Below are 20,408 nucleotides of genomic sequence, written 5' to 3'. Positions count from 1 at the left end.
ATTCCATTGTCCCATTGTTTATATTTTCATTATTGAATGCCCATTTCCTATTTATGTCTTAATTTCCTCATCTGTCAAATGCAGATAATGATAGTGCTTATCTCAGAGGCTATCAGAAGAGGGCATAACATAAAATACAGGTAGCACTGTACACTGGAATACTGTGATTAATTTCCACATTTGTTTCACACTCATGTACACCAGGCACACATGGGACACATACACACACATACGTGCCTCACCTCAATTAGCAGTGGTGCTACTGTGGCTAGGTAGAGCCATGATTCGGTTTATCTGCAAGAGGTACAATAGCACCTCCAACAGCACTTCTCAGACTTTTTTTCTCAGGACACCTTCACAATTTTAAGAGTTATTGAAACTCCCTAGAGATCTCTAAATTTCGGGGGATGATATCTACCAATTTCTATATTAAATATTAGAAATTCAAACAAATTTTTTGGATACTTATTATATTTTAAAATAACAATTATAAACCTATTAGTTAACATAAACAACTTAAAAATACTACCTTTTTTTGAAACAAAAGAATTGTGTGACAAAATCTGGCTGAGGCTTTCTGAAATCCATTCTTTGTCCTCATCAGGAAGGAGACAATGAGGCTTTGCCTTGGCTGTGATACTTATAAACATGCAAAGATAGAGATATCACCTACAAATTTGTCCATGTGTTTGGGCACACACCCCACAACTATATAGATAAAGCTGGTAGAACCTGTAAGTGGCATTTTATGACTTATTTACTCTACCAGTAAATCACAAGGAGGCCTTCCTTCCACATACTTTTGCCTTAATATCCTTTAACTGAATTTTAGATTATAATGGTGATTATAAATATAAAATCACTGAGAAATGGTGCTTCTATGAATCAGTAACACTAAGAATATGACGAGAATATTGAAATGAAAAACGTTTTGCTGTAGTAAGTGATATTTTAAAGAAACTAAGATAGATACTGGCCTTCTCATGGCATAATAATAATGGCTTGTATTTACTTACTACATACCAAGTGCTGTTTTAAATACCTTTCATGTTTGGGATCTTAAGCATCTTACTCTGGGTTTCAGCTCAGGTGTGATCTCAGGTCATAAGATCCAGCCCATTCTGTGCTCCATGCTCAGAGGGCTCCTCTGCCACTCTCCACCTCTCTCTCCCTCTCAAATAAATAAATGAACTTTTAAAAACAAATGAATACTTTTCATTGTTTAACCCATTTTAATCCTCATAGTAGCCCAATGAATTAGGCATTATTATTACTGGTTCAATAACCTTAAATAACTTCTTTAATCTTTCTGTGGATCATGCAAGTTCCCTACTTTGCAGGATAACATGTAAATAGTGTGGCAGATGTTCTAGCACAAAATAGATGCTTAACAAATGGTAATTATTCTTATTCCTTGCTCCTTCTCGCTTTTTCAGTGTAGAATTGTCCCAGCATTAAGCTCTCGTGAAAGCAGTGCTTCGATAAACTCCTGTTGAAAGAGAATAGAAAGAAGAAAAGTAATGCACAGATTTTTTTTCCTGACCTTTCTTTTTCTGCTTAGCTCTTGATTTCTTTTGGGTCCATGTCCCTAGCATTGTGCTTATTTTCCCAGCTCCTAGTGTAAACATATCTTGACATCTGTGTTGCACAATCACAAGTACTAAAAAAAAAATCCCTGCATTTATTTCATTTATAGAGACCAATCTTTCCTTTGAGAATATAATTGCTAACGTTTGGAATAATTCTTGAGAATTTCCGCAAAGCTGCTTGTATTTAAAATATTTTTCAAAAACATATGTGCATGTTTGCTTAAGCATATGTTGTATTTTTCTTTATCAAAAGCTGTTGATTAATATTTACATAAATATATCATGCAAAAAGATCACTCATTTTTCTGTGCTGCAGATATGCCTGGAAGAGATCATTTTGTATTCCTCTGAGATGTTAACTTTTGGCAGAAAAATGGAAAAATCTGTTTGACTTCTGTAGATGTAGGTGCATCTAGTGGGGGCAGTACAACCACTATAGGACTTAATGTAGAGTGAGTTTATGTTGTCAAAAACTCCAAATCCTCAAGGAGTTTGTTTGGTACTTTGAGCTTTTTAGAATGGTCAAAAATTACGTGCAGTTCTATGCATGCAGAAATTACATATTAGAAAGTAGTTGGATAGATAAATAAATAGATAGATAGGATTAAATGAAGGATTTGGTTTGGTTTTAAGACCTGGTATTTGACATTTTTCAGGTTCAGACCTCAGAATCAATTTTACTAAGTGTCAAAGCCTTCCTCCTTTCAATGTATGCTGTGTGGAGCACATGGCCACCAGCTGACTCCATGTCTTAGTTCATTGACCCCATTCCTTATGAAATGAAATATACACTACATTGCCAAACATTCAGTTGTCTCTCAGTTGGGCACCTGTTTAAATTTCCAGTGTTTGCGCCAGCTACTCCCGATATTGTGGTCAAACACTGCTGCTCACTCTTTCTCACTCATATCGTGGGTTTTCTGTGTTTGTGCCTTTGCATTTCCTGATTCCCATTAAGATTACAACCTTTGGAAAATCTATCTCAAACGAAATACCTTCTTTAAAGCCTTTCCTTATTTCCCTCACCTGACATAATTACTTCTTTCTCTAGACTACTAGATCTATTTTGGTACAATACTCTCATGATACTTCTTATATTGTGCCTTATTGTGTAATTATTTAGTTGTTTGATTTCTCCTACTAAATTTCAAATCCTTCCAGAGTATGAGCCATGTGTCTTCTCATTTTTAAATAAGCTCTGGGGTCCAATGCAAACTATGCTTATTATAGAACACAAAAAAGATTTGCCTGATTCTTGTCCAATAAGCATCATCCTGGTAAAAATTCAGATTCCCAGGCAATTCCATGAGTAATTCTGATTTATTAAATATAGGTAGAGGACTAAGAATCTATACTTTCAGAAGCTTTCCAAATGATTCTGATGATTAATTAAATATTAGAAACATTTAAGAAACTAAATTAACTTCTTTGGTTAAAAAATCATGTTTGTGTCTCCTGATTACTATTTGAAAAGGAATATTTCTCAGAAAGGCTAGACTCTTTTTTAAAAAAAAAAAGTTTTTATTTAAATAGAAAGGTTAGATTCATAATGTTTGTTTAAGGAGGAAAGCTTATTAAGCAAGTTCTATATAGGTAAATAGGATGTTATAATATGCTAACATCTTCACTATAAAGTTCTCTAAAACAAATGTTCGTTGTGTTTTGTTTCTCCTAGTGCTTATGAGATGGCATTTTGCCATGATGGCATTTGACTAGTTTGTTGTCAGGATCTGACTTGTGAGGGCAAAACTTAGAGGAGAAATGAGGATCAGCTACAGCAGTGAGTGTGTGAAGACATTTCTCCAGAATCACGCTTGCCCTGTGGAGCAACGTGCACTCTGGAGTGAACTTGGATTTGGCAGAAAGGCCCATGGCCCTAGATCTTTCCCTGGCCTCCACATGGCAGTTATAGACTGTTAGAGAGTGCTTTGCAGGGAGGGTCCATGATGTCCTGCCCTTGAAGTGATTACCCCAGGCTTTTCTCTTGATGCTGCAGCCAGGACCGAGAGGATGCTGGAAGCTGTACCTGCTGAGCAGGGTGCTGGCTCTGGCTCCCTTGGCTAGAGGCATGGAGAAAAGAAATGTGTTTCTTTCATGTACAAATAAAAGTGTCCAATAATTTAGGGCAACAATGGGAATTTCCTTTATAGACAAAGATTGCAAAAGAAAGTTCTAGGATTAATGAGTGTTAAATGGTCTCCTAGCAGTAAATTTTCTGAGTATAACTTGTGTAATGTGTTTGGAACCAAATCTGTTGTAGGAAAAGAGACCATTTTAATTTAATTGGCCCTACTGGTAAGTAACTATATTATTAATGATGCAGATGCCTCCTTCTCCACTTTCCTGAATGCTTTGATAGCAAGTGAAATTTCTTTTCTTTAATCAGAAATAAGATAGTTTATACACATTCTGGAATTCTATTGGGCAATTTTCTAACAATGTTTCAGTGAATATTTTTGTTAGTAGACTTGTTTGTATATATGCAAAAGGAGTTTCTGTTGATGTGCTGTGTCCTGACAATATATATCCCATCCTCATCAAAGACTCTTAAAGAAAGGTAAATATGGTCTGGAACCTCTGGGAGTGCTCCCAATTTAAGCCTGTATTTGGATATCCACAATCATGCCCTCAGTAGTGATGAACTAATATGGGGTATGGGGAAAAGGCAGGAGATTTCGAGAACAGTGGAGCTGGACTCATATCCTGGTGACTTTGGGCAAATAATTCCACTGGACTGGGACATAGTATATGAAGATAGTATTCAGTTATTTGGGTTATTTTGAAAATTCAACCCCATAACATTTGCAAAAATATCTGACATCTATATTGTGCCAAATGACGAATGATAGTCCCTGCCCTAAGGGACTCACAAGCATGTGGTAAAATCAAGATGGAAAAATCCAACATGGGGTCTAGAGAAGGCACCTATATGCTCAGAGTTTCCAAGAATGGTAACAGCAAGCTCATTTAATATGAGCAGAAAACAATCCTAGAGCATCCAGGGCTCTGTAAAAGTGAGGTATAGTGCTTTAACCGAGCTAAGAATCTAGAGCAAGTAATCCTCTAACTTTTAAATGAAACATTTCAAGTACTTAAACCAAAAGTAAAACAGAAATAACAGAGTAAGAATAATAGAATATGTTATTTACTACATGGAGAAAAAAAAATCACTAATGCTTTAGAGATGAATTTTAGCTTCCTTTCTAAACACTGAAACAAATTGTTTATCATGCTTGTTTTACAATTTTTTGATTACTTGTTTGCTTCCAGGCACTTTCAAAATAGCTTTGTCTAGTAACACCTCTAGATTATATAAGGGTGTTGTGAATAGAGTGCTACCAATTAAACAAACTCAGGACTAGAATTGTCACAATTTGTCAATGAACAATGTGGCAGGGCCAGGATTAGGGTGTGGAAAATGAGACAGGGCCATGCAAGTACAGGGTTAGATCTTGTCCATATTAAACAGAAAAATGACCACCAAGAGTTTCTGACACGCAGTTCCTAGAAACTGTATGTTACCTTACACAGCAAAAGGGACTATAAATGTGATTAGATCGAGGACCTTGATATGGGGGAGATTATACTGTGTTATCTGGGTGGGTGCAGTACAATCACAAGGGTCCTTAGAAGCAGAAGAGGGAGACTGGTCACAGTGGCATATTGTGGGTGGTCTCAGTATGAGAAGGTCTCAACCAACCCTTGCTGGGTTTGGAGATGGAGGAAAGAGGCCATGTGTGAAGGAAAGCAGGCAGCTTCTAGAAGCTGGAAAAGGCAGGGAAAGTGACTCTCTCCCCTAGGGCCTCTAGAAGGAACACATCCCTGCGGACATCTTATTTTGATGAGATCCAGTGAGATCCACTTCAGACTTCTGATATACAGAACTGTAAGATAGTAAATTGGTGTTGTTTTAAGTGACCATGTTTCAGGTAAAATGTACAGAAGGCCTAGAAAACTAATTCACTGATTTAATTGAAAATTTTGGTATTTTTATGATTATAGATTTTTTTGCATTAGTTTTGATTTAAAAAACTTGCATTGCAATATTATTTATCTCATTAATTGATGTTTTGGCATCCAAGGTGAGTGCCTCACTTGCCTCTGCCTATTGTTGGTCTCTCATTGGGACCAAGGATGCATCATTACTGCATCACCAATAATGTTGGTGCTGGCCTCATGTAGAAAAATAATTGGCAAATTTGGTAGACCAACTCTCTTTTCATTTTGTCCAGCCTGAAGAATGTCTTATACTCTTATCTGAGACAACAATGAGGGTTTAACTTTGACTCTGACAAGCTATTATGGGTGAATATTAGCAGCAATATGGCAAAGAGTATATATTGAAGAACTGTTCTGTGGCATATCTTTATTATTATGGGAGATCTTAAAACTGAATAATCTGTGTTTCTGACATTGAATTTTTCTGACATTGTCACCTGTCTGAAGGACTTTTTAAATATAAGTCAGTTTCAATGATTTACTTACTTTATCTGGGAATAGTATCTTCTATTACTTGGGTGACCCTAAGGTTCAGTTCTAGACTTGGGTCATAAGCTGTCATCCTACAACTAGAGAAAGATCAAGCTCAGTTGTTGTTGTTTTTTTTCCCCTCCCATTAGCATGAAAGTGTGTGGTACCACCGTCCAACACAAAAGACTAATGTGCCTGGAGAACAACAGCAATAGAGTGGCCGTATAACAACAACAAGGACAATAACAGTACCATTTACAGAGTAAGTATTAAGTTTTCACATATTCCTCAAAAGCCTCTGTAAGGCATGTTCTATTATCCCTATTTCTCAGATGAGGAAACTGAGGCTCAGAGAGATAGTAATAAATCAGAGCAGCTAACACTTAAATAGGACTTACTGTATGTCAAGTATTCTTTGAAGGGCTTAAATATATACTGACTCGTTTAACTAACCATAACCCTAGAGGCATTATCCCATTTTACAGATGAAGAAGTGGAGGCACAAAAAGTCAAGCAACTTTCCTAAGGTCATATGCCTTTTATTTCTTTTTTTTTTTTTTAAGATTTTATTTACTTATTCATGATAGAGGGGGGTGAGGGCAGAGACACAGGCAGAGGGAGAAGCAGGCTCCATGCCAGGAGCCTGATGCAGGACTCGATCCTGGGACTCCAGGATCACACCCTAGGCCAAAGGCAGGCATTAAACCGCTGAGCCACCCAGGGATCCCCAGTCATATGCCTTTTAAATGGAGAAAGTAAGTGACTTGCTCAAAGTCATACTGGTGATAAAGAAATTCAAATTTACTGTTAGAGGAGTAAGAATTCAAATTTAGATTCCCCTGATTTAAAAATGCTGTGCTCTTTTTACTATGTGAGTTGCCCCCTAGAACCTTAACTTAACTGATACAACTGATCTCACCTTGGTCACAATCTTCCCCTTCTCTGCATGAAATCCAAGGCATGGCTGGGGCCGTTTTCCTGGGAGGAGTATACAGACTCCAGCCCTGCTGCCCAGGGCTCACAGCAATGGATGTGAATGCCACACCCTGCCGGGGTGTCTGCCGAGGCCTCCCCGGCTGCTCCTAATCCTAGCAGCACACTCGCAAAGGGGTAAACTGCTTTTCTCAGAGAGGATTTACAGTCCTGCCACCATGGCTTAGGCCAATCTTTATTGCCCTAGTACCTTGGGAAAGGTATTATCTGACCAGGGTGGGTAGTTGATAATGCTGTTACATCAATAGAACCTATCATAGTGTTAAAGTACAGTCTGTAGGATTCGTTTTACTCTACTTAGCAACACCTAGGAAGAGCTTTAAAGGGACACTTCAAAATGAAGGTCATTTTAAAAATTCAGATACCTAAAGATATCTTCTACAGGTTGCATTCAGATATGAAAGGCTTTTTTGAGTCTTACAAAATAACTGATGAAATTTGGGTGCTTTATTCCTTGAGGTATTTTTAGTCTTGCTCTTCCTAGTTGATTGTAACCTTAAATTTATTTTGGAGGGGCATTGTAGGATTAAAACTTTTGTCAATTTATATTGTAAATTCACATAAAGAGAACAATGACCATGACCTTTTCTCTGAGGTCAGATTCTCAATAACATAATCCGAGGCTGCATTCTTAATTTTGTGTAGGTATCAAAAATTCACTCATTTAGATGGTTCTGTTTTTACACATTTAACATTTATTAATGAAGGGCAGAGAAGTATCAGTTTTACAGCTGAAAACTATCATGATGCAAAGGCTGAAGAAAACTCTTGAGCAGGTATCCGAAGACCTGGTTTTTGTCTCACCCATTACTAGCTATGAAATTGTACTTTTCCTGTCTCAATTTCTTCTTTCAAATGCAGTTCATATGAGATAGCCTTCCTACTTCACAGAGTAGATTGAAGAATGAGATTGTATAAAGATAATTTGAAGACAAATAATAAAGCATATTCTACATAATTAAACCATTGATTTTTTTTAAAGATTTTATTTATTTATTCATGAAAGACAGAGAGAGAGGCACAGAAACAGGCTACGTGCAGTGAGCCTGACATGGGACTCGATCCAGAGTCTCTAGGATCATACCCTAGGCCGAAGGCGGCAGTAAACCGCTGAGTCACCCAGGCTGCCCGATATTAATTTTTTAAGGTAACTGTTTTCTAGGGACTAAATACACTAGTTTCTTATTCACATTTAGGTGCATCTTAATATATATATCATTTACTGTGTTTTAGATAGATAGATAGATAGATAGATGATAGATAGACAGATAGATAGATAGACAGAACAAGTGCCCATAAAATGAAGAGCATCTGACATCAGAATTAAGTTTAATGTATCTTTTTAAAAAGATTTTGTTTATTTATTCATGAGAGACACAGAGGGAGATGCAGACACATAGGCAGAGGGAGAAGCAGGCTCCCTATAGGGAGCCTAATGCAGGACTCGATCCCAGGACCCCAGGATCATGACCTGAGCCAAAGGCAGATGTTCAACTAACTACTAGGTCACCCAGGTGTCCCTAAATTTAATGTTTTGAGAAGTGTTCTGACCTGGCCTTTGTGGCCCTGACTTTTGCTCCATGCTCTGCAATGTCTAGTGGCTGCTTTCTAGCCCTTATTGTTAAGAGGTCATTCTACCTTTCAAGGCTTTACTTTTCCCATAAGTGAAAGACATGAAGATTGTATGAAGTAATATTCAAAGCCCATTCTTGATCTATTCAGTCTTTTCTACTGCCTTAGATTTAAAATTTTAACATCAGTTTTTGTTATCAAGGAGCATATTAATGAGTGAATGCATTATTATCTTTATACTTTTACTTAAAAATATAGCAGGAAGACTGACTTGAACTCATGTATTTGAGTGCACTAACAGTTTCATAAGACTCATTCATATTATTTAAATTTGGCATTACTAGTCTCATTAAACTCATATTTAGGATAATTGTTTAAAATTAACATTTATTTTAAAAAGTATTCCTTTGAGCAAAGCACTTTAATAAACACTTTTTATACATTATATTAGGTGATCCTAAAAGTAATCCTAAGCAGTAAGTGTGATTACCTCTATTTTGGAGATGAGGCAATTGAACTGGAGAAGAGTGAAATAAATTTTCAAGGTCACACAGTTGCTAAGGGTCATTTAGACTCTGAATCCAGAACTTTGCTTTACATTCTATCATGTAAGAGAGTAAGTTCTAGTTTGAGATATTCTGTGAATAGTCTAATGAAAGAGGCTTTCTTAGATTAAGCAAATAGAACCTCTCTATTTTAAAATATGAAGGGCCATCTTTGAACACCGGGACATAAATTCCTCCCCCAAAGATTTGCCTAAAGAATTTTTGGAAATCCTGACTTAGCAGTAGCAATGATAACTGTTTTGTTTTGTTTGGGTCTGGTTTGTTTGTTTTGCTGTAGTATTTTAGATCTTCCATGTTAGTTTCCAAAAAACTTTGAATAATTACAGTCAGATATTATGGTATGCAAGATAAAAATATTTATTGTTATTTTATATGCCACACCTAACATGGACTAGAAGAAAGCAGTCATGTAGCAAAGTTAGTCAAAGTAGACAAGTAATGGGACATTTTTCTTCTACGGCAAAATTAAGGATGAGGATAGGATGTTAGATTAATTAATTAAGGTCTCCATATCACTTGGCCATGTAACCACAAATTAAGGCACATATATCAGAGCAAGTCTTTCATATTACTCAGTAGAGGGAAATGGCATAATAGTTATTTTATTGCCATTTTTAATTTAATATTTTTTAATATTTTTTAATATTTTTAATATTTTAAATATTTTTAATATTTTAATAAATAAAATAAATTTATTTTTAATTTAATATTTAAAATATTTTTAATTTATATTTAATATTAAATATAAATATTTAATATTTAAATATTAATTTAATATTTTTTAATTTAATATTTTTCATAATTTTCTACAGTATTCTAATAGATAAAATCTGGGATAAGTAAATGTTTTGATACTTTAAAGACCATACAGGTGGGGTTCCCAGGTGGCTCAGTCGGTTAAACATCTGCCTTCAAGCTTAGATCATATTCCAAGGGTTGAGCCCCGCATGGGGCTACCTGCCCAGTGAGGAGTCTCCCTCTCCTTCTGCCCATCTCCCCTGCTCATACTCTCTCTCTCTCTTTATTCTCCCTCTATCAGATAAATAAATAAATAAAATATTTATAAAAAGAATAAAGACTGTAGAAGTAATATAACTTCATTTATTATGGGGAGTTAAGTGTAACTTATTTGAGTGGAATAATAACAACAAAGTATTTCATGTGTACCTACAGACACAGGTGAAAGAGAGTGTAAAATAATTTCACAGAGAAGTTAGAAAAATATCCCCTTAATGTACAGCATGATGACTCCAGTTAACAATTCTGTATTGTCTAACTGAAAATTACTAAGAGAGTAGATCTTTAAGTTCTCACCACACATGCACACATCCACAAAAGGTAACTACGTGAGGTGATGTGTTAATTAATCTTATTGGGGTAGTCATTCTGCAATTTGTTGAATATATATATATATATATATATATACATATATAAATACATCAGTTACATCTCAATAACTCTAGAAAAAAAAGATGTCTCAAGAATAATAGGTTACATTCAGAAGTATATTTTTTTCTTTATTCTAGTGTAGGTTCTGGCAACGTATGAGGGCTTTTCATACATAATCTAGACTTACTGGCTTGTTCTTTGAGGGTTACAAAAATAGATTCATTGTATAGATGTGTGTGATCAGTATACAAGTTTCAAATTTCAATAAACTTAAAGGAGTACTGAAAAAACAAAAGCAAAATATCCTTTTACTCTTTAATAATTTAAAATAACCAAACTCATCTATGGGATTATAAGGCATAGATTACAAGTACAGTGGCTATGTGATTACGTAGTAACTAGCATGATTCCCCTTTCCCAGTCTGGAAAATGGTTGCCCATAGTCAAGATTCTTTATCCTTAAAATAAATGATTAAATGTAATCCAATGGTAGGTATTGGGCTAATAGTAATATTTATTTTCTTTTCCTAAAAATCTGACCTTTGGGGGCACCTGGTGGCTCAGTCAGCTAATCATCCAACTCTTGATTTTGACTTTGATTCAGGTCATGATCTTGAGATCATGGAGTCGTGGGATCAAGCTCCATTATCTGCTCAAGCAGTGTGGAGCCAGCTTGGGAGTCGCTCTCTCCTTTTCCCTTTGCCCCTCTGCACTCACGCACTCATCTTTTCACTCTCAAAAAAAAGAAAGTTAAATTTCTTACGAAAACTATTATTATTCTTGAAACAAATAGTGAAGTAGAAGTGTCAGAATTTAGAGGTGTTGAAAAAGACATCAGTATGTTCAACCAGAAAAGGAAAGAACTAAAAACTTTGAAACTACACTTAAGCAGGGTTTTAAAGTTTTTAAAATTTTGACATGAAAATACCACAGGTAGATTCCATGATATGAAGTAGCTCATATTTTTTTAACCAGTTAAAAAATGGTTCTCATTTGTATTATTTTCTCATTGTCTTATTTAATAAATAGATTTTTGATATAACATCAAGATGAATAATCTAAATGTTTTCTTGAATGGCAGGGAAAATATAAATGTCATTCAAGAAACTCAAAACCTAAGTAACTCAATTGCAACCAGTTAAGCATTTGGTTAACTCTTTGGAATAAATTTAAAGTCGTCTCAGTCATCCCCTCTGCTCTTTAAAAAAGTTCCCTGACACTTTCTTCGGCTCCAAAATGCAGCAAAACCAGTACTGTTTTGTTTTGTTTTGTTTTGTTTTGTTTTTTAAATCAGTACTGTTAATGAACAACTCTCAGCATTGGTCAATAACTGACCTTGGTGCAGATTGCAGATTGTCTCTGAAAAGGGGCCAGTATGACTTCTAGAGCATCTAGAAAAAGGTCGATGGGGATATAGGGTTTGTGTATACCTGTGAAGGATCCTCAAAGATAGGGACTAACAAATATACCATATCCTAGCTGGTACTACCGCTTGAACATTTTATTGTTCTTAGTTTGTACTTCTGTACAAAGCTACTGTATTGAGCGATGATTCTCAAATCGGGGTCCCAGGCCCCCAGAATTTCACTACGATACTACGATGTTATTAACATGATCTTTACCTTCCTCAGCTGGTTCTGCTTCAGCTTTGGGTTAACTTCCAGTGGCATCCACAAAAGATGGCATGTTATAATGTTTAGAGTTTTAATGAGGATTTTTAAGGCACTGTTAGTTTTTAATGTCATATAGCAGATAGGATTTTACTCAAGCATACTTGTCAGTTATAATTCTTCCAGAGGTTTTTTTTCTTCCCTTTTATTTCAACAACCAGAAGCTCTCTCCCCTGTCTCCCCTAAGAGTGCTTTTTTGTATCAAGAACAAATTAATCCATTTCTTTCCTCTTGAAAAGTTATTACTGTTTTTATACTGCTCGTTAACTTTTCATTAAGTCTATGCTTTTCATTCTGTTTCCGTGTTCCTTGTACTTCCTGTTTTAATCAATAGTCCAGTATGAAATATCTGAGTAAATATATAAGTAAAATCTACTTAGCTCTCCATTTACTGGCTTAGCCTAAGGATGACTAGAAATTAAGTAACTGGAAAGTTTTAAAGTCAGTATCAAAACAAATCAAAACAAAGCCCTCTAATTTTGGGCTACATTCTCTTTGCAAGACTAGTTATCTTCCCCCTGTAAATTTCAATTATTTCCAAAGTTTCTATTAAACTTTGTGTTTTGCAAATCATGTCTTAAAGTATGTTACTTTGCCAATTTAAAAAATTGTGTTATTTTGCCAGTTTAAAAAACGAATTAGAATTTTTTAAAACTCAACAATGCATATTATAGTATTAGCAAATTTGATTTATGACATGTAACAGAAAAAAAAATGTTTGGAAAGTATCTAGATCACACTGGAAGTTAATTTGTAACAAAGAAATTGGCATAAGCAGGGAACTTCTGAGAATGCTTAGGCATTGTCCTGTTCAAACTTCGATTAAATCTCTTGGTTATAAATTTTTTTTGTCTTTTCATTAGTTATGAATTCCTCCTTCTCTTTCTTATTTTATACTTTTTATAAATTTGCATTGTGTCACATAGCAGAGCTGTTTTCTTACAGTGCTTATTAGTACCACTTAATGAATGGATGAAGCTCTCAGTGGATATTTCAAGTTGATTTATAGTGCTTTCTTTCTTTCCTTTTTTTTTTTTTTCTTTTCCAATGCAATCATGGAGCAAAGTCCAGGGAGCTTCCTCTGATCATTCACAAACATGGGCTTCCCTAAAATGAATTGAGAAGAACAAATAACTAGAACTCAAAAGACTGAGGCTCTAGGCTTTATTCCACTAAACACTCTGCCTCCCTGAGATTCCATTTCCTTTTCTGTAAAATGTGAATAACAGTGCTAAGCCTGCCTTCCTAAGTTAAGCTCAAATAAAAATTTGTTGTAAATTCACAAATGCTTTATTATCATAACTTCAAATTAAGGAAAGCATAATTTTCACGCTTGTCTGATCATCAGGAAAAATTCAAATGATAATTTTACACTCTTGATAAAACCCACAATTTTTCACCTTTTATACTTATAACAATTGTCTGTGAGCTATTCATTTTGAACAATTTAAAGTGTTACCATCATATCCATCATGAAAGCAACATTGTGTTATCAGATTTGCAAGCCAACATGCCTTATTTCAAATAATCCTGACTTCAACAATAGTAATTGTATAAGGTATAAGACCCTGAGCAAATTTCTTAATCTTGTTAAGCCTCTATTTTCTCTGGAAAGAGGATAATAATACTTACTTGATAAGGTCATTAGAGAATTAAACAAGAAGTATTTTTAAAAGCCTCCAGTACACAGAAGACTTCAGTGAATGGTGTTGGAGGAGGATGATGATAATGCACAATAAGAAGAAAGGTACTTATTGTTAATGATACTGGAGAATTTAGTTCTTATCTCACAAAGTCAAAGAATGAATCTAGTGGACAACAAGAGAGTGAGCAAAGCAATAGAAGTTTACTAAACAGAGATACAAAGAAAGCTCTCAGAAGTGAGAGGGGTCCCCACAGGGTTGCTCCTGAGGCCTTTTATGGTCTATCTTTTATAGGAAGCTGACCAGGGAACTTGGTGAATTTCTTGTCAATATCAGGGTGGATATTTAGAACAAATATGGTGGACTAATAACTACCATAATAACAAACAAGATGTTTTTTGTAAATATCATGAGCCCAAACAAGGGGTTCCCTTCTCTCTGATTAATAATATTTCTTTACATCTGGGATTTCTGTGATTACTTAGTAGCCATTAAAGGAGGATACTCCCTAACATTTTGGAGCTAGGGAGCCAGGTTTATTTTTTTCCTGTTTTTACTATATTATATCTGTTTTATTGGGATAGGTAGGAGCCTGACTCTGGGACCTTTCCCTTATCTCTCACTGCCTAGCCCCGTCTGCCCCTGACTCCTACATCATTGACACCTGACTCAGGCAGTATAGTTATTAGGCTGATGTGAACAAGTCAGTGGAATGTGGTGGAAAGATTTTACATGCCAATTATATATAAATTAAGAAATGCATTCTTCTGTTCCCAAGGACAACTTTCAACATGAGCAAAAACATGAACAGAATATTTTTCTGACTTCTTTAAAAGTGATTTTGAAAATGTTAAGATGTTGTCCTTGGTATTATAATATATAATGCTTAAGCTATCTGTTTCATTACAGGTCAATACCATTCGTGGTCATTCCTAAATAAAATTAACCTAGAGAGGAAGGTGTTAATCTTTAAAAATCGCAGTAACTGGGGAGTGACATCATGAACAGAGTATCTCATTCCTATGGTCAAAGGTTATCTTTTTTCCCCCTCTGGAGATTTTCATAATGCTTAAACATTTATAAACTAACCCAATATAATTTTTCTCAAATATGGGCAATATTTGCTCATTTGGGAACATGTAATCTTCTGGCTCTTTTCTTTGTTTTCTTATTTGCCTGTCTTTGGGAGCATTTTAACAGTCATTAGTGTGATAGTGACAGAGTGGGAAGGAAACATGAGATCAAAACTAAAATCAGTCTGACAGTCTCATATGTCAACCTCATGATATGAGTTATCATAATGTTTTTATAAGAAAATGTAAAAACTTTTCTGACAAATTCCGCAACTACTTCTAGCTGTGAAAGAGGTATTTCAAAGGGTATGTGTTGGGAGAAGAAATAAATTAGAGTGGCTTATGAAACTATGGGGGTGACTTTTCACATTACATCGCCACTGAGATCCTCAGGGTCAGAACGAGAAAGAAGCAGAGATAATAAGAAGCAAGTGAGAAAGAGACAGACTTGTCTATTGCGGGGACATGATTTTCCTGCAAGCACCCTCTCATGAAGTCAGTCATTTCCAGACTAAACCACAGGATTTTCTAAAACAGAACCACCCTTAACAAGAGTAAGTAGTGAAAAAGCACTCTGGAGGAATGAATGTGGAAAAACAGGAGAAAATTCACAGAGTAGCACAAACCACAGAGCCAGCCAACTACGCTCCATAAATGTATGCTGAAAGTATGCAATGAATGATTTGCAACTTCAAGTAGAATAAAGAGACACCACAGAAGAGGAACTAACAAATTTAGGAAAAAAGGGACACGGCGACAGGGAGACATACATATTGATGATATAACCATAAAAGTGTAATAATGCTACATTGTAGGAAAGCAGAGGGAGTCCATAAATCTCTGGCAAAGACATCCCAGCACACATGGGAAAAAGGAAAAAGAAGAAAGTGCAAACTGATGGAAGTGGAGAGGATAGCAACAGATTGAGATTTAGATTTAGCCGTCTGGAATCAAAAAATGATCCAGACCATATTATGGAAGGAGGTATATAGGTCATAGTTCAGGGCACAATTGCTAGGAGGCAATTGAAATTAGTTGCAATTCTTAACTTCAATGTTTAGTAAATTCATGTATTGTTTTTCCATGATACACAATTAAGTAGTAAGTCCTTTTTCTTCATTTAAAGTTAAAAAGTTTAACACTGAAGCTAATTATATCAGGCAGCGGAGTCTCCTTTATCATTCTCTGTATCTACATTCTGTTGTGGTGGTTTTGAACGTAGGGTTTCAACGAACATTTGTTGAATTGAACTAAATTGAAAAAAAGGATTTCTAAGCTTTTCCCCTCTACCTCTGGTATCTATGTGACTTTTCACTTTATACTCAGATGCTGATTAGCTCACTCAGCGCTGGGGTCAGCTGGGTCAGATGCTCAATGTGGGAAGTTACATAGTTTGGAACCTTGGAATGTGTTGTTTATGCTAATGAACACACAGCTATCTTCTCCCACACAGTGAGATTGCCTTTCAGTCTTCAATTAGCGCCTGTCCCAGCCCTGCTCTTTATGTATTTAAAGTCTCTAGATACATCCTGAGCTCAGCTTCTGAGGCCTGATGAGCCATAAGTAGGAGTCAGTTAAGTTTGTTTTTTGTTTCCAATGATGTCCTCCATTTTGTACTTAATCTGAAACCAAGCATAATGTTTTCTCTATTCCCTATCTCTTAGATAGGATTCACCTGCTTGCCAACAATAAATTATCAGAGCCAGTAAACAATATCCCTATTTAGCTTCCTCTCATTAGTTTGTCTGTTTTCTATCAGTCAAAGAGGTGTGATGTTGCAGACAGATTGACATTGCCACAAGGCTCTTTTACCTTTAATTGCTAAGGAGGTAGGGGGAAATTGAAGAGATTGTACTTTTAAAATTATTTATGTGAATAATTTAGAAGTATTTTAAGAGTCTGTTAACAAAGGCTATGAATTAATCTAGGTTTAATTATTATATTAAACAAATATATTTGTTAGACGAGTCTTTACTATTATGTTCTGTCTTTGTAGAGAAAGATTATTTTTATTATATTCACTCAAGAAACATTTAAGTAGCTACTGTGCACTTTGTTTTGAGCTAAGGAGTAGAGTTTAAAAAATGAAAAGAGGAATTCAGAAGATCTCTTCCACATGCTCCCTCATCCAAGTAAAGGAATCTGCATTTTATATGAGTACTTTACTTTACTTTACTTTCAATTACTATGAATATATAATTCTCTCCATGGCTGTCTAGATCTGATTCTCTACTCAGGAACTTTGTTCCCGCTGTTGCCCTGTCTCCTGCCTCATAAATTTTTCTTCTTTATTGCATAATATCTATTAGCACACATGCTGCAATTAACTTATTTTTAATGAGAGAATTGGTAAAATACTATAAGCAGTCAAAAAAAATCCAACCACCTCACAACCCTTAGGATGGTTACTATCAAAAAAAGAAAGAAGAGAAGAGGAGAAGACTCAGTGTTGGTGAGGATGTAGGGAAATTGGAATCATTGTGCACTGTTGGTGTGGATGTAAATGGTGCAGCCTCTATGAAAAACAGTAAGGTGGTTCCTCAAAAAATTAAAAATAGAATTATCATATGATTCATCAATCCCACTTCTGAGTCTATTCCCAAAAGAACTGAAAGCAGAGCCTTGAAGAGATATTTGTACGTATATGTTCATAGCAGCATTATTCATAATGTCAAAATGTAGAAGCAACTCAAATATCTTGGTATTTGATGAATGGACAAACAAATATATGGTATATACATACAATGTGCTATTATTCAGCCTTAAAAAGGAAGGGAATTCTGACACATGCTACCACCTGGATGCACTTTGAAGATATTATGCTAAGTGAAATAAGCCAGTCACAAAAAAGACAAATACTGTGTGGTTCCACTAATATGAGGTATCTGGAGCAGTGAAATTTATCTTCACAGAAGGTGGGAGGGTGATTGCCAGGGCTGGAGGTAAGGTAGGCGGAGGAATGGGGAGTTCTTGTTTCAGGGGTACAGAGTTACAGTTTTGTAGGATGAAGGCAGTTCTGGAGATGGATCGTGGTGATTCACAGCAATGTGAAAGTACTTATTAACTCTACCTAACTGTACACTTGAAAATGATTCAGATGGCACATTTTTATGTTCTGTGCATTTTACCACAATTAAGAATATATTTTAAAATATTGAGAAGAGAAGAATTCAAAGAACAGACCTATTTATAGATTAGGAATATTTTAATGTGTGAATGGAGACAGAGGAGGAGGGAAGTTGGTCGAGCCGGTAGGGGACGGAATTCCTTTGCAGGTCCACCGATGGGAATCATTTTGTCTTGCCATCAGTCGTCAACAGTTGACAGTTATACAAAAGAATCAGAAGTAGATGACCCAGAAGAGGATGCTCTAAACAACACAGTTTTCTGCTGAAGCACAAAGTTTTCTCTACAAACTAAAGTCTTAGAGTGGACTGCAGATGCTGTCTTTCCTACCTATGATGATGGACTTAGAATGGTCACAAATTATTTTCAACTCCTTCCATCAATAGATGGAATCTGTTTCTCCACTCCTTTCATCTGACCTGTCTTCATCTCTTGTTATGAACTAAAAAGTGACAGGAGTGACTGTATACAATTTCTGAATATGAATTCCTAATAGGCCTACTAGCTTTTACTCCGCTGCTGGTGCTACTTTTAAAGCTGCTGCCATGTGAATAAGCCTCAGCAAGCCTTCCAGAGGACCCGGGAACTAAACAGAACTGCCAGCCCGCTAAATTGTGAACAAATAAATCACTTTGAAGCCACCAAATTTTGGAGTGGTTTGTTACAAAGCAAATGTTAACTGATATTGCATCTCAATTTTTCCAGTTGTTCACATTCCAAACCTTAGACTTGACCTTACTATTATTTTTCCCCCCAAGTTTTTATTTAAATTTCCGTTAGTTAGCATACAGTGTAATATTAGGTTCAGGTGTACAATTTAGTGATTCAACACTATGTAGAGCACCTGGTGCTCATCACACCAAGGGCCCTCCTTAATCCCATTCATCTATTTCACCCATCCCTCACCCACCACCCCTCTGGTAACCATCAGTTTGTTCTCTAGAATTAAGAGTTTGTTTCTTGGTTTTCCTCTCTTTTTTCCCCTATGGTCAGTTGTTTTGTTTCTTAAATTCCACATATGAGTGAAATCATGTGGTATTTGTCTTTCTCTGACATTTCACTTAGCATAGTAATCTCTAGCTCTATGTTATTGCAAATGGCAAGATTTCATTCTTTTTTTTTTTAAAGATTTATTTATTCATGATAGACATAGAGAAAGAGAGAGACAGAGACACAGGCAGAGGGAGAAGCAGGCTCCATGCAGGGAGACTGATGCAGGATCCCAAGACTCCAGGATCACACCCTGGGCCAAAGGCAGGCGCTAAACCGCTGAGCCACCCAGGGATCCCCGATTCATTCTTTTGATGATTGAGTAATATTCCATTATATATATACGTGAGAATATGTGAGATACATCTGATATTCATTCATCAGTCAATGAACATTTGGCTCTTTCCATAATTGGCTATTGTTAATAATGCTGTTGTAAACATAGGGGCATGAGTCCCTTCAAATTAATGTTTTTGTATTCTTTGGGTAAATACCTAGTAGTGCAATTGCTGGATCATAGGGTAGTTCTATTTTTAACTTTTGGAGGAACTTCCATATTGTTTTCCAGACTGGAGAGCAATGTGCAAAAGAATGAAACTTCCTATTCTCCTTTTATTTGACATCTGGCCTATTAGCAAATGCTCTGATTTCTTCCTTCAAGAAGTATCCCAAACCTAATCACTTCTCACTACATTGGCTTATTCTAAGAGTTATGTTTTAAAAAATTTAACATGAAAGCCTTTATGAGTTAGAAATAGAAATCTTGTCCATTTACTTTAACTATACATGTTGTCATTAAATTTATAATATATACACCAAATTTTTTGTTTAAATGTCTATTTTTTTTAAATGTCTATTTTTCCCAAAGACTATGAACATTTTTGCAGACAGCAACCAACCTTCATCATTCGACTGCACTACATTTTTTTTATTAGCAATATTATGCTGGGTACATAGCAGGATTTCAAGGAATCTCTGATAAGTGAATGAATGGTTTAATATAAATGATGAAAGATGATCAAATAGCAAGTGAAAGTCTTAGTAAGACCTTCTGCATTTTCTCAACATTGTTTTTTATAAAACTAATAGTGTTATCCTTTAGAAAGCCTTTGCCTAGCAGTAGGCATATTCTCATTTAAATTTGTAGCTTTTAGTTTTTTGAATATGTGTTTCTTTTTTATGCAGACTCTACAATCCTTGAAGGATTCACCATTGTATCTCGTATGTCACTGAGTATAGTAACTCACATAAAGTAGGTGTTAAAAAATATTTCTTTACTATCACTGAATTTTAGTCTCTGAACTCAGTATCAGTGAGGACAGCTTCA

The 20,408-nt window shown here is 35.6% G+C and overlaps 1 long non-coding RNA gene across 3 annotated transcripts in view; it reads left to right on the top strand.

Moving 5' to 3' along the window:
• The window catches only part of LOC112917240 (uncharacterized), a 442,839-nt gene that overhangs the window by 252,021 nt on the left and 170,410 nt on the right, over positions 1–20,408 (top strand). For all 3 annotated transcript variants that reach the window (XR_012002935.1, XR_012002936.1, XR_012002934.1), the window contains one exon: positions 6,209–6,321. This is a non-coding gene — a long non-coding RNA (uncharacterized lncRNA). The remainder of the gene's footprint in view (positions 1–6,208; positions 6,322–20,408) is intronic.

This window comes from Vulpes vulpes, chromosome 8 (genome assembly GCF_048418805.1).
Source record: "Vulpes vulpes isolate BD-2025 chromosome 8, VulVul3, whole genome shotgun sequence".
Classification (NCBI taxonomy): domain Eukaryota; kingdom Metazoa; phylum Chordata; class Mammalia; order Carnivora; family Canidae; genus Vulpes; species Vulpes vulpes.
The sequence above is the reverse complement of the archived record's forward strand: the minus strand, read 5'-3'. Positions and strand labels throughout refer to the sequence as shown.